Source organism: Aulostomus chinensis, chromosome 1 (genome assembly GCF_037954235.1).
Source record: "Aulostomus chinensis isolate RoL2024-O1b breed Wild chromosome 1, RoL_Achi_v1.0, whole genome shotgun sequence".
Taxonomy (NCBI): Eukaryota; Metazoa; Chordata; class Actinopteri; order Syngnathiformes; family Aulostomidae; genus Aulostomus; species Aulostomus chinensis.
The window spans coordinates 22,316,017-22,325,795 of NC_141320.1; the positions used below are offsets into that span (position 1 = coordinate 22,316,017).

Sequence of the window (9,779 nt, forward strand, 5' to 3'; positions counted from 1 at the left end):
TGGCTCTAGATTAACCTGCTATCATGAGCATGGCTCTCGATTAACCTGCTATCATGAGCATGGCTCTAGATTAACCTGCTATCATGAGCATGGCTCTAGTTTAACCTGCTATCATGAGCATGGCTCTAGTTCAACCTGCTATCACGAGCATGGCTCTCGATTAACCTGCTATCACGAGCATGGCTCTAGATTAACCTGCTATCATGAGCATGGCTCTCGATTAACCTGCTATCACGAGCATGGCTCTAGATTAACCTGCTATCATGAGCATGGCTCTCGATTAACCTGCTATCATGAGCATGGCTCTAGATTAACCTGCTATCATGAGCATGGCTCTAGTTTAACCCGCTATCATGAGCATGGCTCTAGTTCAACCTGCTATCACGAGCATGGCTCTCGATTAACCTGCTATCACGAGCACATCTCTAGTTTAATTTGCTATCATGAGCATGGTTCTAGATTAACCTGCTATCACGAGCACGGCTCTAGATTAACCTGCTATCACGAGCACATCTCTAGTTTAACCTGCTATCACGAGCACATCTCTAGTTTAACCTGCTATAACGAGCACGGCTCTAGTTTAACCTGCTTTCACGAGCACGGCTCTAGATTAACCTGCTATCATGAGCATGGCTCTAGATTAACCTGCTATCATGAGCATGGCTCTAGTTTAACCTGCTATCATGAGCACGGCTCTCGATTAACCTGCTATCATGAGCATGGCTCTAGATTAACCTGCTATCATGAGCACGGCTCTAGATTAACCTGCTATCATGAGCATGGCTCTAGATTAACCTGCTATCATGAGCATGGCTCTAGATTAACCTGCTATCATGAGCATGGCTCTAGATTAACCTGCTATCATGAGCACGGCTCTAGATTAACCTGCTATCACGAGCACGGCTCTAGTTTAACCTGCTATCATGAGCACGGCTCCAGATTAAACCGCTATCATGAGCACGGCTCTAGATTAACCTGCTATCATTAGCACGGCTCTAGTTTAACCTGCTATCATGAGCATGGCTCTAGATTAACCTGCTATCATGAGCATGGCTCTAGTTTAACCTGCTATGATTAGCATGGCTCTAGTTTAACCTGCTATCATTAGCACGGCTCTAGATTAACCTGCTATCACGAGCACGGCTCTAGTTTAACCTGCTAACAGTCAGCTGTTGTACTCAGACAGGCAGAACGCATCAAAAGAAACAGGAGGGAGCACAGAGTCACAAGGGAAGTTTCACTGGGCTGAGAAATGAAGTCCAAGGAGGTTCATTCTCTGATGACATCAGCCTGATTTGGAACCAGTGGAGTTGCCCCCTGCTGGCCATTACAGAAAATGCAGCTTTAAGTCCTCTGACAGTTTAAGCTTGTCAGACCTGGAGTCTGCATATAACCACATAACAAATTGTCTTAATGCAAGTGTCAGGTTGAGATTTGCTCCTGAAAATCCTGGTCTCATTGAAGACCGAGTCAATGAGGCTGCTGCAGGTTCCTCCTGACAGTGGGAGGCCCTGTGAGCAAATGTGGGAGGCTCAGTTTAGACACTTAGAGACACAGAAGGAGGAGAGGCTTTCCTTCATTAAACCAGAAAAACAAAACAAATTGTTTAGAGTGGAATTTGTGGCTGTGAGGATGATTTAGTCTCAAGTTTTTAAGAGGAATCTCAGTCCCCAACCCACTCTCGCTGTGACCTCATCTGTTGCAGCCTCTCAATCTTTGAATTCTTAGATCTGGGAAATCTGGATTTTAGTTGAAGACTTCTTGACAGGGATAGAAACTTCCAGGTGTGATCTAAAAACTCTGTCATTGATCTCAAACTTCTGGCAAGTGGAACTCCTGAAAACGTAGATATGAGGGCGGAGCCAGCAGCTGATCATTCCAGGATCCTCAGTGTGTTCACCTCACTTCAAAAACCCTCAAGCTTTTCCACAATGAACAACCTCTGGGCAGCTCTGAGCCGGCCTGTCAGAGCAGCACACGCAGCTCTTCGTTTCTTACTGACTGTTGTCTTTGGCCAGTCGGCCGACCCCCCAGTCTACCCTCCCATTACTTACAACCGTTTGAAGTTGGAGCCTCAGCCAGCAGAGCACGTGTCCCTGTATGTGGTCGCCGGCTGATAAAACTCAAAGTAATTCAACATGTAATCCCAGTCAGCCTGTATTCAGTCGCATCTTAGTTTTTAAATGTTCTACGTCTCGTGTCTGAACCAGGAGGATCTTAGTGTTCTGCTCATGTCAGTGTTTCTGTGTGGACACTCCTGCCTCCCAGCTTCACCCTGCTGTAATTTGGGCTCCCCTCATTGTCTTCTGTATGTCCATGGAACTGAAACTGAGGACCAGGGGACATCAGGAGACCTCCTAACTCGTTCATGGTCTTCGCCATGGAGCAGAGGCCAGCATTAACGGCATCATTAAAGAACAAGAACAGTGCCAAAGCCAACGTCAGACTTGGGAGGACGGTAAGTGTGTGTGTGTGTGTGTGTGTGTGTGTGTCAAAAACTGACCCACTTCTTTTGCCAACATGAGCCCACAGTGGTGGTGTCTCTAAAGAGGTGGAGCTCTGTCCTTCACCTGCTAGGTTCCAGCAGGCAGCTCAGGTCTAGTTTTCTTCACTGAGCCTCCATGTTGAGTTTCCTCTGAGAAGTTCTTGTCCAAGGTCCCAGCTGGTAAAACCATTGTCACCAGTGATACTGGGACCCTGCAGTCCAGTGGTCTTATCAGGACCACACTGGACCTGCCGTCTTTGTTTGTTGTGTTGTTGTGCAATGTGAGAGAACGTGACAGACCATTTTATACCAAAGAAAGGCTGTGTGTGTGTGTGTGTGCGTGTGTGTGTAACCATGTTAAACTCTTTTAAATAAATGTTTCAACCTGCTATTATTTGGATGCTGTATGATTCCTGCAACCCCAGACTAACTCAGGTGTTCGTACTGCAACCTAAAGTATGGTGATGAGGAGAATGATGAACAATCCACAAGGTGATCAGAAAATAAGAAATGGATTCAGGAACAACAAACCCATCTCTGAACATGTGATTGAAACATGTGAGTGGGACTGGCAGAACCTGGCTTTACCTCAAAGTGTCTCATCCAGAGATCTGTGACAGGCGTCTGCTGTGGAGGGTCAGTCTGTCCGTCCACATTCAGATCATCGATGCAGCGACTCTGCTAGGATCAAACTACTCAGGATGAAACAGACCAATGTTGACATCAAGTAGCAACTCAGCAGCTGATCAACAGAGTCCTCAGCACCAGTAGAGCCTGGTCCTGGTCCCTGGGGGGCTCCAACCACCAGCCTCTCTGTTAACAGCCGAGCGCCACAGAGACTCTGAGTCTCCTGCTGTTCATGACGAGTTTTCAGGCTAAATTCAGTGTGTGAGGTCCACACTGCACATTTGAGGGACCATGAAGGACAGAGGAGAGTCTGACTGTCATGGTGAAAGCCTTCAGCACTAGAACTGAAACAGCCCCACCATCTTAACCCCCCCAGACCAAACATCATCGTCCAGCCTCCAACCAGAGGTCCCTCAGTTATCATGGAGCCACAGGTGGAGTCTGGATTCTTTTCTAGAATGAGACGGCAATGACAGTCCTGCAGAGTGACATCACTGACATGAATGGATGACTTCAGTCACGTGACTGGATGACTTCAGTCACATGACTGGATGACTTCAGTCACGTGACTGGATGACTTCAGTCATGACTGGATGACTTCAGTCACATGACTGAATGACCTCAGTCACATGACTTCAGTGCCAAACAGTGCACACTGGTGCCGACCAGTCAAAACCACCTCAGACTGTATCATTCTATATGCTTGGCTGTAGTGTGTGTGTGTGTGTGTGTGTTTTTAAAAAGGCAAAAAAGTCTTTTTTTCAGCAACAGAACTTTAATACAAACACAAAATGAAAAGCAGAACAAGCCAGAACCCAAAATATGGATTTACAGAGGAAGCGTGCTGGGCCCAGAACCCAGAGGTGGATGGATCAAAACCATCCTCTGCTAAAAGAAGGGAACAAAATAAACCTGGTTGTTTTGAAATGTGAATCTGTTGAAGAGGGTGGAAATGGTGAGGGAGTCAGTTGTTCCTTTTGTTTTATGACAGAGACCTCATTGTTAACTAAATCATCTTAATTCTTTACTTGAAGATTCACGCTTTTTCACTCAAAATGTTTGACAACTTCCTCCATGCTGGTGCCCCTTCACACACAACAGGTGCACTTGTCCTCTTTTCTCCTCTGACCCTCAAACATTCACTGTCTTCCAGTGAACGTCCAATTGTCCTCTGAAATAAGACATGAATCTTTCCCTGCTGAGACTCCTGATCTCTGACTGTCACTAGCATGTGCTAGCAGAATACAGCACTCCTTCTTCATGATCTGTCTTTGTCTCTGACCAGCTCTCCTGCTCTCTTTCCTCCTACCAGTCAAAGCAGACATCTGCACCTACTGATCTTGGATCTGCTGCCCGTTCCTGCCTGGTAAAAGAAGGAACCAGCACCTGGTTCTCCAGGCTGAATGAACTCCAGGACGTTGGCCAGCCGTGTCAGTTGGAACCTTATTTGTCCAAATAGAGAAAAAATAAGTCTGATTGTTGATGAGAGATGTCATCATGGCTTTGAAACTGTGGTTGGGGACCAGCCAACATGAGCACATTCATGGAAGAATAGCAGTAAAAACAGGAAGTGTCAGTTAGCAAGTACTCACCAGTCTGTCACTATCATACTTGATTCTAGTGGAACAAAATGGCTGCTGTTGACTGTGCTGCCTGGTGGAGGATCACTCTTCACCATCCTCTCAGGCCTTGATGGAACCAAAAAGGCCAGTTCCTGGAGAAGATCTTCTAGGGGTCCAGGTTAAAGCGGTGCCCCAGCTGGCACCAGGCGCTGACCCAGGTCCTGCATGGGAGATACTGTCAGTTCTGTTCTGCCTTGCTCTCAACCACAGGCTGGTGTTGAGGCCTGCAGCAACCAGGGCCCCAGTCACCAAGAGTACAAAGGCTGGTCATTGTGGCAGTGGGAGGAGTCAAAATGAAGACAGACCAATGTGAGCAGGACGTTCCTGGAGAAGTCAGAAGAACTTGACCATGTTTCCTACAGTACCCAGGAGGCCTGGTAGTTGTTGAAGGAAGCTCCAAAAGCAAAGAGCAGACAGCAGGACATCAAAAGAAAAGATCCAGACACTAAAACTACAAGTAGAAACAAGAAGAAATACTAAAAGCTTTGGAAAGATACTACAAGGTTGGATATACATTATTATATACACTACTATTCTCACTGACTCCTAAAGAGGGACAGGAAACATTAGAATGTGGATCAGATCAGCTGATTTCAGTGTTGAGTCCATCCCTCCATCCACTTTCTGTTCTATCCTTTAAGGGTCACGGGGGGGGGGGGGTGCGATCCCAGGTGACATTGTTCAAGAGGCAGGGTTCACCCTGGACAGGTCACCAGTCCATCAGGAGAAATGAGGTGGTCGGTGTCATGCAACCTAAACTTAAACATTAGTCAGATCAAATTCAGATTAAAGCAAGAGGCTCCAGATCAAAGTCAGAATTCCTGATGATGTCATCAGGGCTTTGACAGTAGCTAGAATTCTGTCTTTGATCTCAGGAGGACATGAAAGAAACACAATTTAGAAAAGTATATGAGACCACGGCAGCATGATGGTGCAGTGGTGAGCACTGTGGCCTCACAGCAAGAAGGTTCTGGATTTGAGTCCAGGCTCGGGTGCAGAATCTGCATGTTCTCCCCGTGCATGCGTGGGTTCTCCGGCTTCTTCCCACCGTCCAAAGACATGTAATTTGGGATGAGGCTGATTGGACACTCTAAATTGACTGTAGATGTGAGTGTGAATGGTTTTGGCGACCTGTCCAGGGTGGCCCGTAGATGCTGGGATAGGCTCCACCCCCCTCGACCATCAATGTAGGTGTTTTGTTAATTGCATGCCACATGAAATTATTGTTGGTCAGTTTTCTAGCGACTGTCTCACAGCGTCAAGACAAGAACACTTCTACTTTTGATGATGACAGTTTGTTCAACACTGAACTTCATCCAGTCCCATGTTGTCAAACACTGGAACCTCCACAGCACCTGAACAGGGACTTGAACCCTGGACCCTCAGATTAAAAGTCTGATGCTCTACTGTCTGAGCTCCTCAGGCTCTTTCTACAGCATTGAGACAGGAACAGAAACACCTGTGAAGGTCAAACTGATGCTTTCTTGACTTGTTCAGTCCTCCATGTTGAAGTCCACCAGGCTTTTGATTGGCTCTGATTCTCTGTGGCAAAATCCAACAAGAGGCTCCAAAAATGTCCTGAATGTCACAAGAATGCACAGGACAAGATGTTAGTTTCCTTCATGTCTGCAGTTCCTCCACTGGAAAGTAAAGTCAATGCTGCTCTTCTGCTGAAACCTGGGATCGGACCAGGGACCTTTAGATCTTCAGTCTAAGGCTCTCCCAACTGAGCTGGTTCAGTTCTGAGGGAGGGCCCTGCTTCTCTCATTTATAATCTCTTCCACTCTCACTGGACCTTAGAGAGGATTGGAGCTTCTGAAGTCCTGACACAAATCAAACCAGGGACTTTGAACTACACAGTGAAGGAGTTGGTCATCAAGGTCGATGGCAGCTTATTAAGTTCTAGCTTTGATCAAATATAAGAAATGTAAATGAATTCAACATTGATTGCATTTCCCTCCTTTCTTTGGTGCAAGGAACTGAGGACTGGAGCTGTTAGTTTTCCAGTTCCTACATCAGTGAATGGACTTTCTGTGCTGCAAGGAGCCAAAGCTACTAAGGAGGATTACAGAGTTTGTCCTTGCAGGAGTCAGTGACTTAATAGAGTCTAACTAAGGGTTGAACCTGAATGAGACAGTCACCCTTCAACATGGGGCCATGGCAGAGTGAACCAAGAACACTACAATGGGGGTGAGAGTGGAGCCATGATGGATTCACAGTTCATCACCTCCACCATCATGTGGACCACCTGATCACCTCTCCCTCAACCTCTAAATAACTCATTCCCTGACCGGGAATCGAACCCGGGCCGCGGCGGTGAGAGCCGGTCTCACCGCCGAATCCTAGCCACTAGACCATCAGGGACCACACTGAGCTCTCCAACAACAGAGACTATACACAATGACTCAAGAACACAGGACTCTGTGGTCTCAGCTTGAGATGCAGAGGGTCCACCAAGACCACCAGACACCTCAGCCCCCTAAAGACAGTCCACCCCCAGGATCAGCTTCTATCACTCAGTGGTCCAGAACCATGATGAAGCCTGATCAGGAATGTGAGCAAAGCTCTTGGAACAGGCCTGCTGCCACCACAACTAAGATCCTGCAGGTCACTAGAAACTCCAGTGTCCAGCTGACAAGTGGACGTTCCTCTGATCTGTGGTGGTGCTGAGTTTAGCAAACACCTCCAACAAGAAGATGAAGGAGGCCATCAACTCCTCCAAGCTCAACATCTATACTGGCTTTACTGGGAGATCAGGAGGTCAAAGCAGATCTCCACCCTCCACCTCAGATGGTTTCTACTCACAGAGATGAGGGACCAGTTCAAACCAGCTCCCTGGAGCTCCCTTAAGCCATTGTCCCCCTCAGCTAACATCTGGATCTGGACCTGCACCGGTGCTGACTTGTGTCTTGAGTCCCCAGAGTTTGTTGAACCAGAGAAGCTTCAACTGGTGATGGTCGTACAACCAAGCGTGAAGGTGAGCCTGCATTGTCTGATCTGGAGCTAACAGGAATTAGCAAGTTAGCAACTGTTCTAGAGTTGCTGCTGAGTTGAATTTGAATTTATTTGTTGAAAGGTTCCAGTTTCTATGAGGTCAGGGAAGATTGGTGTGGATCTAAAGGTCCCTGGTTGGATTCCCACCTCTCACAGAGGACCTGATGCTTCACGTGAGCTGTGGGATTGGTCTTTACTGCTGAGACAGAAAGAATCCTCCCACATTGGCTTCTTTTAACTGTCAACATTGGTTTGGCTCATTGGAACATTTTCAAACCCTCGTTGCTCAGATTTTACATTAATTTGATCATGACTTTAGACAAATGTTCTGTTTATTAATTAAATAATCACTTGAGTTATGAATTTAGTGAGTCAACCAGACTTGGTCAATGATAAAAGTTAGTCTGGTTATTATTCAGTTTCCAGTCAGTAGGGACACACACACACACACACACACACACAAACACACACACACACACACACACACACACACACACACACACACACACACACACACAGCCTGTCTTCAGTATAAAATGGTCTGTCACGTTCACTCACGTTGGAAGATTTCTCTGACTCCATTGTGAATAAAGAGATTCTTCATCTGACACCTGAGTCTTGATCCACTGATTCCTCTGATCCACCTCTTTCTGCTCCAACAAGGCTGACATGGATCAGGTGGGTCCATGTCATCCAATCAGGAGGTTTCTCCTCTCAGTTAATTTTCTTCATCCCAGTTTAGATTGATTCTTCTCAGCCTGATGAAGGAGCATCTGATCAGGTGTTTGACTGCTTGTTGGTTGTAATTCCATAGATTTTAATCTCAGATGTTATAGAATTAAGAATGCAATGGCAGTCCTGCCAAGTGACATCACTGACATGACAGGATGGCCCAGTCATGTGACTGAAGGAGCTGAGAGCTTCTACACATCATTGTTGATGGTGTCTTCCACTGTAGTCAGCAGCCTCAACTCCTCTATCAACACCTGTCAGAGACCTGCTGGAGGCTCCACTGAGGTTTGAACTGGGATCACTGGATTCAGAGTCCAGAGTGCTCACCATTCCACCATGGAACCATCAAAGATGAAACAAGTGAGACAAACTATGGCACTAATCATGTACGAGGGACTGCAGTGGTTTTCTGGATCTAATTTCCACAAACAAATGATGATTTGGGGAAAGGTCTGACAAAGTCTGACAAACATACCCTGATTTTTTTCACAAACAAATGATGATTTTTAGACAGTGACACAGGGCTCTTATTTTGGAGGGCCATCAGGATGTGAAATATCCCAGACCTCTGAGATCAGAGCGTTCACTTTGATCTCAGGGTCCTGAATTTGGAGGTTCCTTCTTTGGTCTCCAAGTTCTAACTCCCATCTGACTGAATCCTTTTTTTAATGAACTCCTCAGACCCTGATGATGTCAGGAAGAAATCCAGACATTCAGTTCTCATCTCAGCTGTTCTGACTGAGACGTCAAGCAGTCAGGAAAAAAGTGTTACGACCCAAAGTGGGACCTTTACAGGAGCTAACAAAGTGTCTTTTTTCCTAAACTACTTGAGGAACTGGTTAAACCAGTAAAATATGCATTTCTGTGTGCAGACCAGTGGGGAGCCTGGGTGAGTGGAAGGATGTTTACCACCAACACAGAACCCAGACTTTAGTCATGTGATGAGATGGAGACTCTGATGATGAAGTTAATGGACAAAATGTGAATTGAAGGATGAACACAAATGGGTTTTTGAACCAAACACATTCCTTCAGTCGACTTGTGTGAGGTGGAAATAATACTTGGAGGAGAATGAGAGTTCAGTCTCAGCGCTATGACCTGTGCTGACACTAAAACATGTCAGCCCACAGAACAAAGATGGCAGTCCTCTGGGAGAGCAAGTACACCACACATACATGAAGAAACCCTACAGGAAACAAATATGTTGCCAGAGACTTTTACTCTGTTTTTGTTGTTTACCCAAGTACAGGATTGGAGGGAGACTGATGGTCGCTGTTTGGGTTTTTGGAAAACAAGGAGGCTGTGGGTTCAAGCTGGAT

The 9,779-nt window shown here is 46.3% G+C and overlaps 1 non-coding gene across 1 annotated transcript; it reads right to left on the reverse strand.

Annotated features, from left to right (window-relative positions):
* Window positions 1-7,016: 7,016 nt before the first annotated feature.
* On the reverse strand, window positions 7,017-7,098 carry trnal-gag (transfer RNA leucine (anticodon GAG)). Its single transcript is given in 2 exon segments — window positions 7,017-7,051; window positions 7,062-7,098. It is a non-coding gene; the product is annotated as a tRNA-Leu (tRNA).
* Between the last annotated feature and the right edge of the window lie 2,681 nt (window positions 7,099-9,779).